General features: G+C 43.9%; 1 protein-coding gene and 1 long non-coding RNA gene across 3 annotated transcripts in view; one reads left to right on the top strand and one right to left on the bottom strand.

Annotated features, from left to right (window-relative positions):
• The window catches only part of FNDC3B (fibronectin type III domain containing 3B), a 392,602-nt gene that overhangs the window by 230,032 nt on the left and 144,892 nt on the right, over positions 1 to 17,678 (bottom strand). The window lies entirely within an intron of this gene.
• On the top strand, positions 15,819 to 17,263 carry LOC110204152 (uncharacterized). The gene is made up of 2 exons (XR_002323227.2): positions 15,819 to 16,142; positions 16,658 to 17,263. It is a non-coding gene; the product is annotated as an uncharacterized LOC110204152 (long non-coding RNA).

Raw genomic sequence — 17,678 nt, 5'->3', positions numbered from 1 at the left:
AAATGGCGGTGTCATTGCACACTGCCTTCCCCACCTCAAGCTGTGCCTCTAACTCTATCACCTTAGGCACCTTCTCTGGGCCTCAGTTTCTGCAGAAGCAGATCTCAAGCATCCGCTCCCATGGCTAGAGAAGGATCATTTTCTAAGGCCCCAAGAAAGGCAGCATGGCCCAAATACAGGCAGCCTATGCCTGAAGCCCAGTTCTAATCCTATTAGCGTTTCAACCCTGAAAAAGTCACTTCTCTCTCAGGGCCTCCCTACCCTAATTTCTAAAATGAAGTCTTTGGATGAGATAGCCTTTAAGGTCCCTTCTGTCTCTAAATCCTATGACACCGTGTCCCTTTTGCCATTAACACCTGGTACAGTGAAAAGAATAATGACCCCAGAGTCAAAAGACCTAGGTTCAAATGATGCTTCAGACACTGTGCCTTGCAGCTAAGCCAGGCTACTCATCCTTTGAAGGGGCTGATCAAGATGGCTTCCAAAGTCCCAATTCACAGTCTTAGTTGGGTTTGAGGATCCAAACCAACTCCAAGGGTGCTTAGGAGTGGCACTGTCTCTTCTGCCCCACCCCCCATTGGGACTCAGGGACCGTTTCTGAATCCTGAAGCTCCAGAGTCCACTTGGGAGGGGGCAAGGAGAAGGCATGGATGTGGGAAAGCCCCTGTTTATGGTTCTGGCTAGGGAAGAAAAGTGGAAGGGAAGTGTGAAGGGGAGGAGACAAAGTCAACCAGCTGCAGCCAATCCAGGGGAAGCCTTCCCTAACTTGGTGATAACAGCTATGCTTTGGGGTGCTTTACTGGAGTTGAAATTGATGAAAGAACAAGCCTGAGTGATTCTACCATCTTGTTTATTTTGCCCTAACTAAATATAACAAGCCATTTTTTTTTTTAGGATAGGCAATGGGGTTAAGTGACTTGCCCAGGGTCACACAGTTAGTAAGTGTTGTGTGTCTGAGGCTGGATTTGAACTCAGGTCCTCCTGAATCCAAGGCCGATGCTCTATCCACTGCGCCACGTAGCTGCCCCCATATAACAAGCCATTAAAAAAAAAGACAACAGAATTAGGAGAGTGTACTGTATGAGGGCTACAGATGAATACAGAGGTCATTCTTCCATCAGAAAGTTGAAAGAAAAAAGACTACACCCATTCCATTGGAAGTCACTAGGCCAAGATTCTTTGCATTGAATGGTTTAAGGAGGGCATTCTGAAAGAAGGCTCAACCCTTCTTCTCTAAAGAGTAAAACAAACTGCCCTCTTAATCAATCAATTAACAAGCTGTATGTGCCCACACAGTCAAAATGAGCAGACAAACCCAGGCTGATGTCCATCACCATACCCAAGGCCTTTCCTATCCTGGTGGGACCTTCCAGAGCTTACATTCAGCTAGCAGAACCTTGAAAAACCCAGGGTCACTCTACACCAGAATGAAGCATCCTATCAGGAGATCTATAGTGAGGGCACACCAAACCTCTTATTTCTGCCACCTAAATAACAACATCTAGCATTTACACAGCGCCTTAAGATGTGTCAAGCGTTTTTGCATCTATTATCTCACAACCACCAGAAGAGGCAGGTGCCATTAGTGTCCCATTTCAGAGATGACCAATTGGGGCCAAGAGATTTGCAGGACTGAAATATAACTGAAGCAATGAATATCCCAGAAGCACCATCCAAGATGATTGCCCATAGACACAAGCACCGGCTGACCCTCCTAGCACTAGACAGGTGAAGATGGAGAACTGCAGGAGTGTGTGTGTGTGTGTGTGTGTGTGTGTGTGTGTGTGTGTATGTGTGTGTGCACGTGTGTGTGTAAGCACGCAGACACATATCTTGAAGAGAACTGTAAGGAACTGCATATAAAAATATACATATATACACACACATTTTATATATCACACACACATATACACATGTGTGTGGATAGACAGACAGACTGATTTTTTTGGTGGAAGTGAAACAAATTCTAGAAGGCAGAAGGCAGACCCAGTCAGTTAAATATACCCGGGGGCAGGGAGATTCTGAGATGAATAAAATCATAACTCCAGACAGCAAACCATGTTTCTGTCGACAGTCTCCTCCTGAACACCTGAGGACTGACAAAGCCCTACAGGTGAAGGGCCTGTCCTCAGCTGCCACCATTACTCAAATAAAGCAGATCCAAGCAGCTGGAAAATCCTGGCATTCTGACAAGGTAAATGCAAACAGACTCTACCCACGAGTAGAGCCAGGATCCTACCTCAGAAACCAAATGCGTTTCCAGTCAGCTCAAGCATTGGGTGTCCCACATCAGGCACTAAGGACATGAGGACAAAGGGGAATTTCAGGGAGCTTGCATCCCATGAGGCAGGGAGACAGATAAGAAAACACAATAGAAACTGTGACCCCAGAGAAGTAAATGGGACCTAGAACCCAGACCTCCCGTCTCCTCCCACAGAACCAGGATGGAGCAACTGGCAAGACGCCCAGGAGTGTTTCTCTTTGCAACGTGCAAGGCTAGGCGAAAGCTTATTGCATTTGAAATCACAGCTGGCAGGCTCCTTCTGGACTGTTGGTCCCAGCTCGCGTGGCCGAGCCAGAACCCTTAATGGAATTTTGGCGGCTTTTCCACCCTGGCGGCCACATCCATCTCGTTGGAGCGCTAACAGCCCAGAAGAACGGCTCTTCAGGATGCCCTGATCACAACCGGAGCACAAATAGCCCACTGCAAACAGGTTGACTTGACGCAGGCTACCAGAATTAAAGCATGAAGGAAGGAGTTCAAATCCTGAATCTGTCACTAACCACCTGGATGACTTCAGATGTGTCTCAACCCCTCAGAGCCTCAGTTACCCCATTTGTAAATTAGGGGGAATGACAGGGAAAGTCCCTTCCAGCTCAAAATCTTTTATTCTTTGGTTTTAATACTCTGACCATTGATCTCCCACTCTGCTTGCACCTTGAAGGCAGACAGAGGATCAATGGACCAAAAACTCACACAGAAGCAAACACACGCTGACTCTAAGTACGGGATGAGGTTGCTTTTGAGAGGTTACCGGGTCTCCCTCACTGGAGGAGTCCCAGCAGATGCTGAATGCCCTACTCCCCCTTTTCTGATGTGTTGCAGAAGGATTCCCATCTACACAACTAGGTTTGGTTGGTTTGAGTTTTGTCAAGCTGATATCTCTATAACTTCGCATTTGCATCATTGGCTCTGGAATGCCTTCCCTCCAATCCTCCCAAACTCTGCATTTATGTGATTCCTGTGAAATAACCCAACTGTCACTTCAACGCAGCTCTTCTGAATACTGATCCAAATGCTCTTTCCAGTAGACCCACAAGGAGAAAAAATGGCTCCAAGATATAATATGCTTTTCACAAGCACTGATTTGGTCCAAACCAAGGATTCCTATATAAAATGTAACATGCAGAAATACTTGAAAACTCCTTAACAATTACGGGAAAACTCTGCCTCTATTTTAATGAACCCAAGAGAATCCATGAAAGTTTCAAAGTAAAAGGAGCAAACCATTCAAAAAAAAAAATCTACCTCCATGAATTCTTCCCACCAGATGGCCACAGGTATTCCAAGAACCTTTTTGCGAAATCCACCTCACTCCAGGAAGGTGAACAATGCTTCTGTGATCAGCCACAAACACAATGAGACAGTATGTGTGATGGGGAGTCAGCCATTTTTCCAGCTAGTGACCTTTAGGCTTTTTACACCCGAATGCTGGCTATAAACACAGTAATTTGATCATTCTTTGGCGCGCGATGTGGTTCACGCATTACCTGAAAGGAGAACGTGTCTACTGGAGTTATTTTTAAAATGGAAAAGAAAGGGGAAGGGCCCTGTCTCCAAGAAAACGGCGATATGATTTAATCTCCCTAATTACACAAATTATGTACTAGATATTCATGAGGGACTCATATGCCCTTTAAAAGCCTGATTTCATGTACAGAAGTGGCCTTCTGCCTATTTCTTCCGACTCACAGTCACACATCTTTATGAATTTTCATCTTTACTCCCAGCCTCTGCAGCCCCGCTACACATACACACTAACATATATACACATGCACATAGAGATGAGGCTAATTCTCTTTGAAGGATAATAATGGATTCTGAAAATATTAAACTTTTATAAGAGCAGCAAACTGTTTTTTTCCCTTTCTGTGAGACATTTATAATAAACTTCCAGTAAAAACACTAAAGTTACACACACACACACACACACACACACGCATATGCGCACAAGCACACGCCCTACCACAAGCCATCAAAACATCACGCCTTTTAGCCCCAAGAAAATTTTTCACCCCAAATTTGTAACCTAAGTAAGTGTGCGTAATTTATGATACTCTTCTCAAACTATAGAAGGCTGATTGACCACATTCTAGAGGAAAATCAGACAGACTCTAGTAAGTTATTACTATTGCTTCTAATAATAGCTAGCACATAGACACTGCTTTGAGATTGGCAAAGTGTTTTATATAACTCATCTGACCCTCACAACTCTTTGAGATGGGTCCTATTATTATTCCAATTTTACAGGTAGGGAAACTGAGGCTGACAGTCTTTCCAATGTCATACAGCTAGTAAACGTCTGAGGCAGAATTTACACTCAGGACTTCCGGTCTTCAAGTTCCACACTCTCTCCACAATATCACGTTGCAGGGTCAATAGGAAAGAAAGATTTTCATAAGGTCTGATAGGAGAAATTTCTGACCATTCTGAGCTATCCCAAAGGGGAATGGATCATCTCAGGAGGGAGCAGATGACATTATGTAACCAATTTGGGTAGTTGTCGAGGGCTTCATGGTCAGGTATAGGATGGATCAGATGGTGTCTGAGGTCCCCGTGTACTGCGACTTCTAGAGGCAAAGCTTCTAACTACCCACGCTAGCTGATATCCTGATGGATGCCTTGAACTCCAAGTTCCACCTGAGACAGAGGAGAGTCAGATAGCCCTTCTGAAAGAACTTGCCTCATTCCAGGGCCTGCTTCCTCTCACAATACTTTTGCCCTGTCTGGCAACAGCTTCAAGTAATCGAGGGTGTGCCTTCCCATTGGAGGGAAATGAAAACCATAAGCAGAAATGTGCTGTGGATTCCTTTTTCCTTCCGAACCCATGGCTCCGATTCTGTCTTCCCAAACCACAATTATTTTCATCGACACTGTGTTTGGTCATCTAAATTTGTAAAAATGTGCTGCCTGTCAGCTAAAATTTCTGCAAGCCTTCAGGTCTGGGGCAGTGACCAGTCATGTGAAAAAGGATCTCATCCAGGGCCATGACCTCACTGGTACTAGAGAAGGAGGGCAGGCTCTAGCTGGAGGCCTGCGTCCCACCCTCAGTGATTTACTCATGAGATGAGGAGAGGCTAAATGCAGCTACCTCCTATCCAGGAGAAAGGGAGGGGAGGTGGCCAAAGGAGGCACTAGGGTGATACTGGGAGCCCACCCACCCACCAACAGGCCCTTAGCTTACACAAGGAAAACAAACTGGTCCAGGTTGACCATCCTCGTCTTCTGCATCACCAACAGAGGATTTCACCTCTCACTCTCAACCTTTCAGTGGCTCCTTACTGCCTAAAGGATAAAATCTCATTTCCTTGCCCTGGCACCTCCAGTCCTCCAAAATCAGACTCCAAACTGACTTTGCAGATTCCTATTCCCCAACATTTTGTCTGGCCCCCATGCCAAGAATGTTCCTCACATCCACTGCCCCTTCAGAATCCATCTCTTCCATCAAAGGTGACACATGATCAACACAGCATTCCTAGATCTGGGTGGTTAAGAACACTCCCTCCCTCCTCACAAATTCCTAGCACGCTGTTTTTTGAATCTCTACTTCAATCCTGTCATTCACTAAATTGCATTTTACTTAACTCTTATATTAGCCTGGATTCAGAAAGTCTCATCTTTGTCAGTTCAAATCCAGCCTCAGACACTTGCTAGCTGTGTAAACCTGAACAAGTCACTTCACCCTGTTTGCCTCAGTTTCCTCATCTGTAAAATGAGCTGGAGAAGGAAATGGCAAACCACTCCAGGGTCTTTGCCAAGAAAACCCCAAATGGGGTCACAAATACTCAGACATGACTGAACAACAACAAAAAATAATAATAAGTCATACCCTGCCCCTCTCTCACTCCTTAACTCCTTAGTAGAATGCAATTAACCCCACAGGTGAGCATTACTTGGTTTTTTAAGATGTTATATCGCCAAGTGTATAAGAAATTTTAAACCCAACTGTATGGACTTAGTACTTCAATCCAAATGTGTGTAGTATAATGGCTAGGGGGCACTGAACTTAAAAGTCAGGAGGCCCCCAAGTCCAAAAGTCACCTCAGCCACCTGTGCCACCCTGGGTGAATACCTTAACCACTCATTCTGTGCCTCAGTTTCCTAATATGTGAAATGGGAGTAAGGGGTGGAGTTGAGATTTGATAGCCTTAAAGACCCCTTTGAGTTCTAAATGGATGACCCTATGCCCTTCAAAGCTTGACCTTCCCAAGCTTTGTCTCCCACATAAATGCTGGATTTCATGTCATCTACCATAAGCTGTCTTTGTGAGCAGACAGAACGCTGGGCACTGATACCATGCACCTCATTCACCCTGTGCCCACATGATTCTGATTTCTCCTGCTAAGTCTCTATATTTTGAAAGCTTTTCATTCTATGCAACATGGAGTTTAGGTCTGGCATAGATATCTACTTAAAATATCCCTCCTAAGTTTTTACGGATCAGTGTTATGTCTGGGCAATTGACAATGCTCTGCATTCCAGCAGAGTTTTCTGCCTAAATTCTCCAGGATATTTTGATTGTTTTGGGGGGGTCTTTTTTTTTTTTAAGTTTAGGGACTTGTCACCTATCAGTCCATTCATTTTATTTACTTTGCATATCTTTCAGGAGGACCTGAGTTCAAATCCTGCCTCAGACACATAACACTTACTAGCTGTGTGACTGTGCAAGTCACTTAACCCCATTGCCTAACAAAAACAAACAAACAAAAAAGAGTAGCCTTTTTAAGGGCAGGGACTGTTTCCTTTTTGCCCTTCTGTTCCCAGGACCTACCAAAAAGTTGACTGACACACAGTAGGTGTGCACACTTAATAAACACTTGTTGATTTTTCACATCAATCTAGTTAAGGTAGATAGCAAAAATAGAGGAGAATAAAACAATAAAATGAAATCATTGAAGATGAAAAAAAAATGGGGTTCAGATGGAGCAGTGTTTTAGCATCTGGAGCAAGAGAGACCCAATGCTTGTTGACTAAATGCTTGCTGGACTGGGATCTGGAGTGTCAAAAGCCAAGTCCTGAAGTTGGGCTTTCTCTCTCACTTGGAGCCCCTTGCAGCTTCAGGACCAATTCACAGATGGGAAAGTACAGAAATCTTGCTTAAGGTCAATGATCCAAAGCCTTATTCTGGTGAACTTTCTGAAAATGAAGTCGAATCTGCAGTGGAATTGGGACGTGAGCTTTATCCTTCCCCACTCAGAATGGATAAATCTAGACTTAATAGATCTTTAAGCAAAACTTCTTATCTTTCTATAATTGGAATCAAATTAAAGGAAATTAAAACAATTATAGTAAAAGCTCAATTCTGTTCTAAGTGGTGACTATATTTAGGACTATAAGGCAATGACGAACATTCTAAAAAGGATAAGATTAGATTACACTTTCCAATTAGAAAAAAAAAATGAAGTAAGGGCTTAAACTGTTACAAACAGACACTCAACATTTCTCGTTTATCTGCTGCTGCACAATCACTTTGGAAGGGGTTGACCTACAGTGACGAAACTCAGAACACCTGTAATTTGTGGTTCATTCTGACCATACAGTCAATACGTAAAGGGAAATTTCAACCCACAAATACCTGATGGCTCATTTTTCTTAGAAACTGGAAATCCACCTGCTGAGGGGACAAGATAAAGATTTTGATCACTGATGTCTACTAGAAAATGACGTTAGAGATAGACACTTAAGCAAAATAATCCTCTCTGCAACTTTAAAACCACTGCTCTGCTACCTTAAGACCCAGCTTCAAGCCATCCCAAGAAACTCAACTGATCTAGGCAAAAGTAACCCTCTCCTGCCTCCACTCTTCTTCCTCTCCTAGGTCTACCCACACACTTACCACATTCTATGTGGCACAATAGTAATTTGTGGACATGAATTAAACTGCTTCTGGAGGACATCATGGATTGGGTTAAGGACCAGCAGACATGGGCTTACATTGGTTAACTCATCACTTTCTCTGCGTTGTTCAGTCTCGAGTACATCTTGGAAGCAGCATGATGTTCCGCTCTCTAGATGGGCTAGCAGAAGGCATTATACACAGTAGGTGCTTAACAAAGCATCTTAATACCAATACTGTTGTTGTTCAGTTGTTTCACTTGTATCTAACTCTTCATGAACTCAAAATAATTTTTTAAAAACCTTTTTACTTAATAACAATAATTACTCATTGATAAGAGTCATACACCCTGAATAGAGTTGTTTTTTATTAAAAATCAATTAGTCCACAGTTGTTGCTTTTTTAAACCAAACATATTTGAGTCACTACTTCCACACATTCAGCCACCAAAGAATTCTTTTGAAAGCTCCCCTTGGGTATTTTAAAGGAGACGAGGACAGAGGAAGGAGACAGTCACAAAATTGCATTCTTGAGGGAGAGGTGTGATATTAATAGCCAATCAAGTTCTTTTAAAGTTTTCCCCCAGAGAGCGAGTCTTCGGCAAAGTCTGGAGTAGGAACCAGGAAGACGCTTACCAGCCCAGCATGGAATGCAGTGAGGTGGCCGGCTGGGATGAGGGAGAGCACAGAGCCAGGTTGACCTGACCTGACCAGACTGGGCAGCCAGAGGCATTGAATTATTTGTGCATAAAAACTGCAGGCCAGCCCCAGAGAATTGTCGCTTTATATTAACAACTCAAAGACAGGCATTCTGCAGTTGTGGATAAACGGCAGTTTTGGAGGTCAGAGTAACCTGGGTAAAGAGCCCTGCCCTCAAAATTTTTGCTAACTGTATGACCCTGGGTAAAAGTGGCGAACTTCTTGGTACCCAAGGGCACTCTCTAAGACTACAGTTACAGGCAAGCTGCTGATCCGTATCAGGAGAGGGAGTTTCTACAAATTGAGAAAATCACAGGTATTAAAAAAAAAGTTCAATGGACTGTCTTTCCCTCTATTTTAAGGAGGACTAAGAGTGAATTGTCTCCTCATTCATTCATTGAGTAAACAATTACAGAGGAACTCATATGAACAAATTACTATACTAGACACTAGGAGGATGTGGAGAAGTATAACACCTGTAGTCTTTGTCCTCTCAAAAACTTAGGATAATCTAGACAAAAAAGGCACTAGATTTGGCATCAAAAAATGGATTTAAATCCTAGCTCAGCTGCTAACTACTTGTTAAATCATCATATTATTAAAATAAAATGACTATTTTCAATAATAATAATATCTGACCTTACTTAGCAGCTTATAGTTTGCGAAGGTCTTTACATACACCACCCCACCTGATAATCACAATAATCCAGTGAGGTAGGTACTCTGAGTGTACCCATGACTGTATTTCAGTTATCTAACCTGAGGCTGGGAGAGTTTGGGTCTGGGACATGGCCACAGAGCTAGAGGCAGAATTCAAGGCTGGCTCTCTCGTGGAGCCAAGGCCCAGCTCCTTTCATCAAACATTCTGCTTCTTGGGGCTTTCTCTATCTACAAAACAAGAGGGTTGGACCAAAGGATCCCTAACGTCCCTTCTACTGCTGACATTCAATGGTCCAATGTGGTTTTGTTGGAATTTTGAAAAATGACCATAACCAGTTGAGAATCAGCTGAGCACTTTTAATGCCTACTACGTTCTATGACGAGAAACTTCAGAATGGGCCAACTGACTGACATCCCTGGCCTCAGTTTCCCTCTGAGGTCCATTATGTTCCATAAATATTGGAATTTGGAAGTTTTCTTTCAAAAACTAGAGCATGAACTAAAATGGGAAAAGCAGTAGAAAAATTCTGCTTAAAATGGTGCCATGAAGGGGCCACAGTTATGCTAAAGGAAAGTGGAAAAGAACCCTAAATGAAAGATCAGGAAGGCCTAAGTCATTCATAACCTATGCTACAGCCTTGGACAAGGCACCTTACCAACCCACCAACCAATATTAATGAAGGCCTACTGTGTGCAGGCCCTTGAGGCTTCAATTTCTTCATTTGTAAAAGGAGGATATAAAGTCAATTACCAAGTCATAGCTGTCTTTGTGTTTCTGCCAGGGCATCGCACACAGTAAACACTTAATAAATGTTTATGGAAGTGGATCAATTATATGACCTCTAAAGACTCCCTTGGCTCTAAACTCTATAAATCTTTGATTCTAATTTCATGGTGTCGGTGATCCTGATGGCAGTCACCGGGAACACACAGGTGGAGCAGGACAGGTGGGGTATCTTTAAGAGCATAACAGGATGGCCTTTTCACTTTTTTTTTAAAGCGTACTTCACAAATGAATCTGGACCACGGCCCTTTTTATATTCCATTCTCCCAGTTCTCTTTTTAGTCATCTGCAGCTGTCACTGTGTCAAAATAGCCACACAGAAATAGAGATTTCCAGATTGTTCAAGGTCCCTGGTGGCCTCCATGGCAGCTGCACCAGAGTCAGGCCTACTAAAATTGGTCAATGCAAAACATATTATTTTACTTTAATTTATTTTCTGAAAACTTCCTTTCTAGTTTTCATGTTGAGTGGTTTCATCAAAATAACTCAGGATCCAATAAAAATTCCTGGATAATATTTACAAGAAGGGGGCAGGAACAGGGACTTGGTTTCAGACTAGATGGCATAGACCACCCCACCCCTAGCCCAGCAGATGTAATTACACAAGAGGACAGATAACAGAAGTCAAGATTTTTGATGATGAAGTCCAAAGAAGAGATTTCCCCACCCCTACCACCTTATCCTTGGAAGTATGAAAAAAATGTGCTTGGTGGGACTAGAAGGAGAAAGGGAGAGGGAGAGGGAGAGAGAGAAGGAGAAGGGCATGGGGAGGGGGAGGGAGGAGAAAGGGAGGGAGAAGGAGAAGGGGAAAGGGAGTGAAGAGGAAAAGGGAGAGGGAGAAAAAGACAGGGAAAGAGGAGGAAGAGAGGGGGAGGAAGAAGGAGGGAAGGGGAGGAGAGGGAGACACAGAATTGGAGTAAGAAACATGAACATGACACCTGGCAGCAGAGAAGAGAGCCAGCCATGGAATGATAAGAAGGCCCTGCAAATAAAAGTGATGAATCACCTTGGCCACACATATTCCCGGCATTCATAGCTCACTACCAGTAGAACATACCCACTCTTCCCAATGGTGTTGCATTCATGGATCAGTACACCTCAGCTTCATAGGTGCAATGCTATATAGCTGTTACTCACATTACACCATCCTAGTTTCAACTTTGCTCTGGGCTAATTGTGCCTCCTGCTTTTATTACTGTTATTGTTACTGTTACCATTATGATTTACACCACTGGGGACAAATGAGTCATAGTTTTGGAAGGGCAGATACATAGAATACCCTAGATTCTGGGTGAGATTCTGGAGACCCACGCTACAAACTTCAATAGGGAATCCAAGCTAGGGTGGCGGGCAGACTCAGAAAGGCTCTACATAAGCATCCATTTAAAGAAAACCGGCATCTAGTTCTTAGACTGCCAGGTCTATTTCTCTTTTTAAAAATCTGCTGAGGTCACAGGGAGGAAATGATACTGCCTTAAAAAAAAATTGCCTCTTATTCTTTGTGACCACAACAACCCAACAGGAGATGAAACTTTTAACTTGCAGGAAAAACACCAAGTTTTATACTCTAAAGGGTTGAAATGGTGAGATCATTACTCTACAGTACAAGAGACTTGTCACCAGCTTACGATATGAAGAAGCAAAACAAAGTTTTCTGAAGTCCCCAGGCTGCTGAAATGTGTGGGGAGGGGAAACAGACTTTCCCCCAATAAATGTGATGTGACCTGGAACTCGACATGGTCAATTTCAGTCAAGCTGAAACGCATCCATTGGATGCCCATTGACCAAGAAAACTGAGAGGACTTGTTGAGAATAAATTTTCAATTTCAGCAACTTTTTTTTTATAAAGAATGTTAAATCTAATTATGAGAAATATATTTGCTCTAAGGTTTGGGCTCTCTAGGGTCAACAACACAAAGAAACTTTCATCAACTTGGTGAAGCATCTCCCATCCCTCCGGCTCTACCTGGCTGCATCTTATTGGCCATGATGCTCCCCCTTTCCTTGCAGAAACATGGGCATCAATCATGACAGCTCCATGTGGAGACCATCCTGAACTTATTCCCACAGGGCAGTATTGAATCTCTCCACAGTCTCTACTTTGTCCTTAACACTTTCTCACATCCTTCAGATGGAAATTTCATGGCACCTAAGTCTCAGCTGTCCCTTGCCAGTTACACAGGAAGAGGAGCCTGGAGTAGGTGAGTGGTCGAGGGTAGAAACGAGAAAATCTCTGAGCCAGGGGATGCAGAGGAAGAACAGAAAACATTGAGGAAATGGCTTTGATTCAAAACGCGCTATTGTTTCACCTAATTTTTTTTTATGAATTTTTTTTTAAAAGCTGAGCCAACCAAAATTGCTAATACCAGCTTTACAGAGATGCTAAATACAAAGAGTTTCTTTAACAGCTATATGGCATATATAAAAATTTTTATTTTTAATGTCTTCCCACACAAGATTGAATTTGGAGATCTGCAAAGAAGATTTGGAGAAAACACCTTCCCACTAGTATTTGCAGAGGAATCTTGGCGCACCGGGGGAAAGGTAGAGACAAAATGGGGAAGGCCAAAGAAATCTGCTGGGCAGCACTCTCTCAACCTCTACCAAGACAGGATTCTCCATCATACCACCCAGCGCTAGCATAGAAAAAGTTGTTTGTTTCTAAGTAACTTCAGGACTTTACTTATAATGAACAATGTAAGACCTGGGAGGACAGGGGCTGCTTGCTTTCTGTCTCTGCATCCCCAACATCCAACAGAAGATGCTTAATAAAAGTTGGTCGGGGGGGCAGCTAGGTGGTGCAGTGGATAGAGCACCGGCCCTGAAGTCAGGAGGACCTGAGTTCAAATCCAGCCTCAGACCAAACACTTGACACTTATTAGCTGTGTGACCCTGGGTAAGTCATTTAACCCCAACTGCCTAAAAATAAAAAAATAATTAAAATAATAATAAAAAAAAAGTTGGTTGAATCAAAAAAGGTGGACCCCCACGGACTAAGTCCATGAAGTTAAAAAAAAAAAATACAAAGTAAATCTAAAACACTTAGATTTGTAGAATGGGGGGGGTGTCAAAGAATTAGAGCTGTCTCTAAGTACAATAAGCAGCAATGTTGGGAGGTCATGGAGGTCTACAACAAGTAAGGTTAAATGACCACTTGGGGACACTGTAGCTTATGTGCAGGGTTTGAACTAGACAGGCAGTGAGGGAGGTCCCTTCCAACTCTGCAGTTCTGGATATCCATGAAGAACAGGGCTTACCACCTAACCAAGGAAAGGTTGGGCCAAACTTGGCTCAATCACCATTTACAGAGGTTGCTTTGAAACAAAAACAACCTTCCTTAGAATCGGCTTCCTCAAAATTATGGTGATCATGGAATCAGGCTAGCACCCTAAGCCCTAAGAGGCAGAGATAATGCTGTAAAGATTAGAAAACAGAACCCAAATGCTCTGAAATCTACAATGATGTCATGGACTTAATGACTAGTTAGTTACTAAAGAAAATTAACTAAATGCATTGATCCATTATGACTTCCAAAAATAATAGTCTAAGATACTTAGACAATATTGAAATAGACACGACCCATTTCCCATGAATAGAACTGTTCTCGTTTGACTGAGGTTCAGCTCATCTTGCCATAATACAAGTTTGCTGAATTATACATGAACCACCAATCAGTTATCAAAAGGAGCACATCAGAACTACTTCCCTCCAGGCCTGGGGTATGAACATGTATCGAGATTATACCTGGAATGGATTTGGGGGAGTTTGGGGTTGAGTGAAGGTGGGGGTAGGGGAAGAGAAGGGAGTCTGAACTGGTAAAAGTAGAAGGAAAAAGAAGAGGGGGCAGAAAAGGGGGGCGACCATTCCAATGTCCTGAATTCATAAGATTGGCCACCATGCTCCCTTCCAACTCTCGATCTAAAGCCATGACACAGTCTCTCTTTTAACTCTTCCTTTCTCTGTTCCTACTGTTACCATCCTGGTCATATCACATGTAGAATATTGCTTTTGTCATACTGTAATTTCTTCCTGTAATCCGTGCCCATGGAGGGCTAACCCTTATTGACAAAAATCACATCCGTAATATTGAAATGACAATGAATAAACATCGGGGAGTGGAACAACCAATTCCTGATGGACTCAAGCCACCTATATGAGGAAAAGTCTATTACTTACTTGGAGATTTAAAAATAATAAAAAAAAAATTTAAAAAGGGAGGTGACACTGCATTGTCACGTACACCCAGTGGCTGACATTTCTGCCAAATGCCATCATCACCAAGCATTTCCTGGTTTTCCCTGTGCTGCTCTAGTAGAATGTGTCTGAAGGCTTCAGGAAGTCTACAGGCATTCACCCCCTTTTGGGCATTCCCCTATGTTCAGAGAGCCCAGCAACACATTCTTCCCTCATCCACCTCTCCGCCTCCCTTAAATTATTCCCTGTTTTAGGGTTAGAGATCATCGGGTTTGCGACCTTCAAACCCCCAGGGTTTGTCCCCAGCAGGGGACAGTGAACAGTTCACACTAAGTAGATCATGCAGACATGACATTGACACTGAGTGTGCCAACCTAGCAGGAGGCCAGCATACATGCTTCTCAAAAAAAGATTTTAATAAATTTATTTTTCTTTTTACATGTTAATTCTCCCCTGAGATTGGGAACTTGAGATGAGCTTTTCCTGTCAAGTTCTAGGTCAAGCATTTGGTTTTCCTCATAGTTACAGAGTTTCTTTACACCATTTATTATAATAGAGGGGGCTTGGACCAGTAGTTAGAGAAAAGGCTGGGCTTTGGGTCAAGAAGACTGGGTTTACCTCTGGGAGCCAAGATGGACAAAGAAGAAAGAACACTGGCCTCCAATCCTGCCTCTGATATTTACTAGCTATGTGGGACCCTCTGTGCCTTCGGAAGCCCCCTACCATCAGAGTATCATGGAGTAAGGGCCCTGGGGGCCTCACAGACCACTCTGTCCAACACCCTCATATTACTGAGGAGGAAACTGAGACTCCGGGAAGTTATATGACTTGCCCAACATTACAAACAGGTAGCATGTGTCAGACCACCCTGTAGTCTGGAAAGATTAATTTTTCTTTAAAGACAGAGACTAGATCTTAATCAAGCTGATTGGAACACTGACTTAGCCGGATAACCCTGGGCACGTCTGCAGCTGTCTGGACTTCTGCAGAAAAAGCCTACGTGTGTTACCAGATCACTATTTCCCAAATACTAACTTGAGGAACGGCCCCAGAATGCAAACCTTGACAAAACTAAGAGGGGCTCTCAATTTCTTGAAGCAAATAAACTACACCAATGAGACCCCACCTCCTCCAAACACTGGCTTCTCCTTCCCCAATCCTTTCCCACTTTCCTATACCAGCTCCCCACCCAACTCCCCTACCATGCAGAAAGCCTCAGGGATGGTTCATTGGCCTACAATCCAATCTGAGTCAGGAAACACCTGTAAGGGTCCCTCCTAGCTCTGAAAGTCTATGCCATTTTTTTTTTTTGACCTGGTTGAAAAGAAAAAAAGAAACCAGGAATCGAGAGTAGTCAAACTGGGACTGAAAAGCTCACATAACTTGATACCACAGGCCCTCGGGGTAACACGCAAGAAATGGGGGCAGTGACACCATCATGGGTTGGCTTTGCCTCTCAACAGAGTCTCATAATCCAGTCCAACTGAGGGAGGAGAAGGGCAGCTTCTTCTACTGCGACCCGAGTGGAAAGCCAAGCCAATTCCCACCCCACCCCCTCAACACAACCAGGGCCGCAGGATTCAGCTCACTTGGTCTATCTGATTTTCCTAGCAGATGACTGCTCTCACTCCAGAAGTTCATATTGGCTGATAAGAAATTTTCCATTTGGCCCAAGGACTCCCTGAGCTGGTAAGGTCCTCCCTCCCCCTGCCCTCTCCTCGCCCCGCCAGGGTTTTGTCTCAGAAGGAGACAAGAGTGGGGGCACTGGACCCATTGCTAAGTCTCAAGCCTGGTTTCCTTCTCGCTGTGCTGGTGGCTGAGGCGGCCTCGCAGGCCCTCCCCCCTACACTGAGCTGCTCTGTTCTGCTCTGGTTCTGGGAGGCCACGTCAGCAGGAAGCAGAGCTGGCTGCCAGGTCACATTCAGGACTGTCTGGAGAAGCCAGCAGGCAGCCTGGGCAAGGCGGGACAGAATGTGTTTCTTCGGTTTCTCCCCAAGTGAAGGAAGTTGAGAGACTGGGGAGAAACGAGAGAGAGAGAGAGTCTGGGCTCTGCTCTGAGCACACAGCACACACTTTGGGGCTCCACAGCAGAATTAAAATGTCCACATTCCCAGATGTTCCCCAAATACTTCCAGTTCCATAGCGGTTAGTTTCCCTCCAACCCTTTCCAAATTGACCCCACCTCCGCCCCTTTCTTTTCTTAGAAGACTCACTACAATGCATCCAAATTTCTATTTGGAAACGTTGCTGAGCCCAGTCAAACTTTATGGGGGTGCTCCCATCCCAGGATGCTTTGCACCCATACCATCCTCTCGCAGCAATCAGCCTCCTCTGGCTGGATGTCACCAGGATGTGAAGCTGTCCCCTGTTCTAGTCCAATGCATCCCTCACTGCCTAGATCACCTGGTGCACCGGACACAGCAAGGGAATGAACAGTCCAGCCAACATCATCTGACCGGCTCCAAACTCCAAAGATCGCAGACAATCTGCCAGTGGTCCTCCTGCCTTTGCCTGAAGATCTCCAGGGACGGGGAGCTCCCTACATTCCGAGAGAAGCTTCTCTTGCTTCAAGCCTTAATCTGTCTCTTTTCAATGTCTATTCAATGATCATAATCCTACCATTTTGGGCCAAGAAGAATAAGCCTAAGAATTCTCATGGTCTTTCCTCCAAGGGCAAAGAGCTACAGTTCCTTACTTGTCTGGTTCAACAGAATCCAGCTCATTTTTGTCTGTGATGACCCAAAATCTAAGACAGTGTCAAACTGCGTATACAGGAGGTACTTAATAAATGAGGGGATGTGACACTGGAATCCAAGGACTTGTATTCAAATCCTGTCTTTGACATTATCTGTATGACCTTGGATAAGTCACCACTTTTCGGTTCATAGGACAGATCTGAAACCACAGAGTCCACATCCCTCATTATACAGATGACAGGTAGGCCAAGGGATTTGCCCAGAATCACACAGCTACTAACTGTGTGAGACGGGATACAATCTAAGCTTTCCTTGACCATTCTACCCATGATGCCATCTTGATAAGGGATGAATTTCCTCATCTATTAAGCAAGGGGGTTGGACTAAATGGCTCCTGGACCTTTCCAGCTCTTGATCAGTGATTCTGCTATGATAATGAACTGAATCTCATCCTCTTACAGCATGACCTTGAAGCTGGTCGCCATCGTAGTTCACCACACCAGAAAACAAAGTCAAAGTAGATGCCTTA

The sequence above is a fragment of the Phascolarctos cinereus genome, unplaced genomic scaffold (assembly GCF_003287225.1).
Source record: "Phascolarctos cinereus isolate Bilbo 61053 unplaced genomic scaffold, phaCin_HiC Scaffold_7;HRSCAF=346, whole genome shotgun sequence".
Classification (NCBI taxonomy): domain Eukaryota; kingdom Metazoa; phylum Chordata; class Mammalia; order Diprotodontia; family Phascolarctidae; genus Phascolarctos; species Phascolarctos cinereus.
The sequence above is the reverse complement of the archived record's forward strand: the minus strand, read 5'-3'. Positions and strand labels throughout refer to the sequence as shown.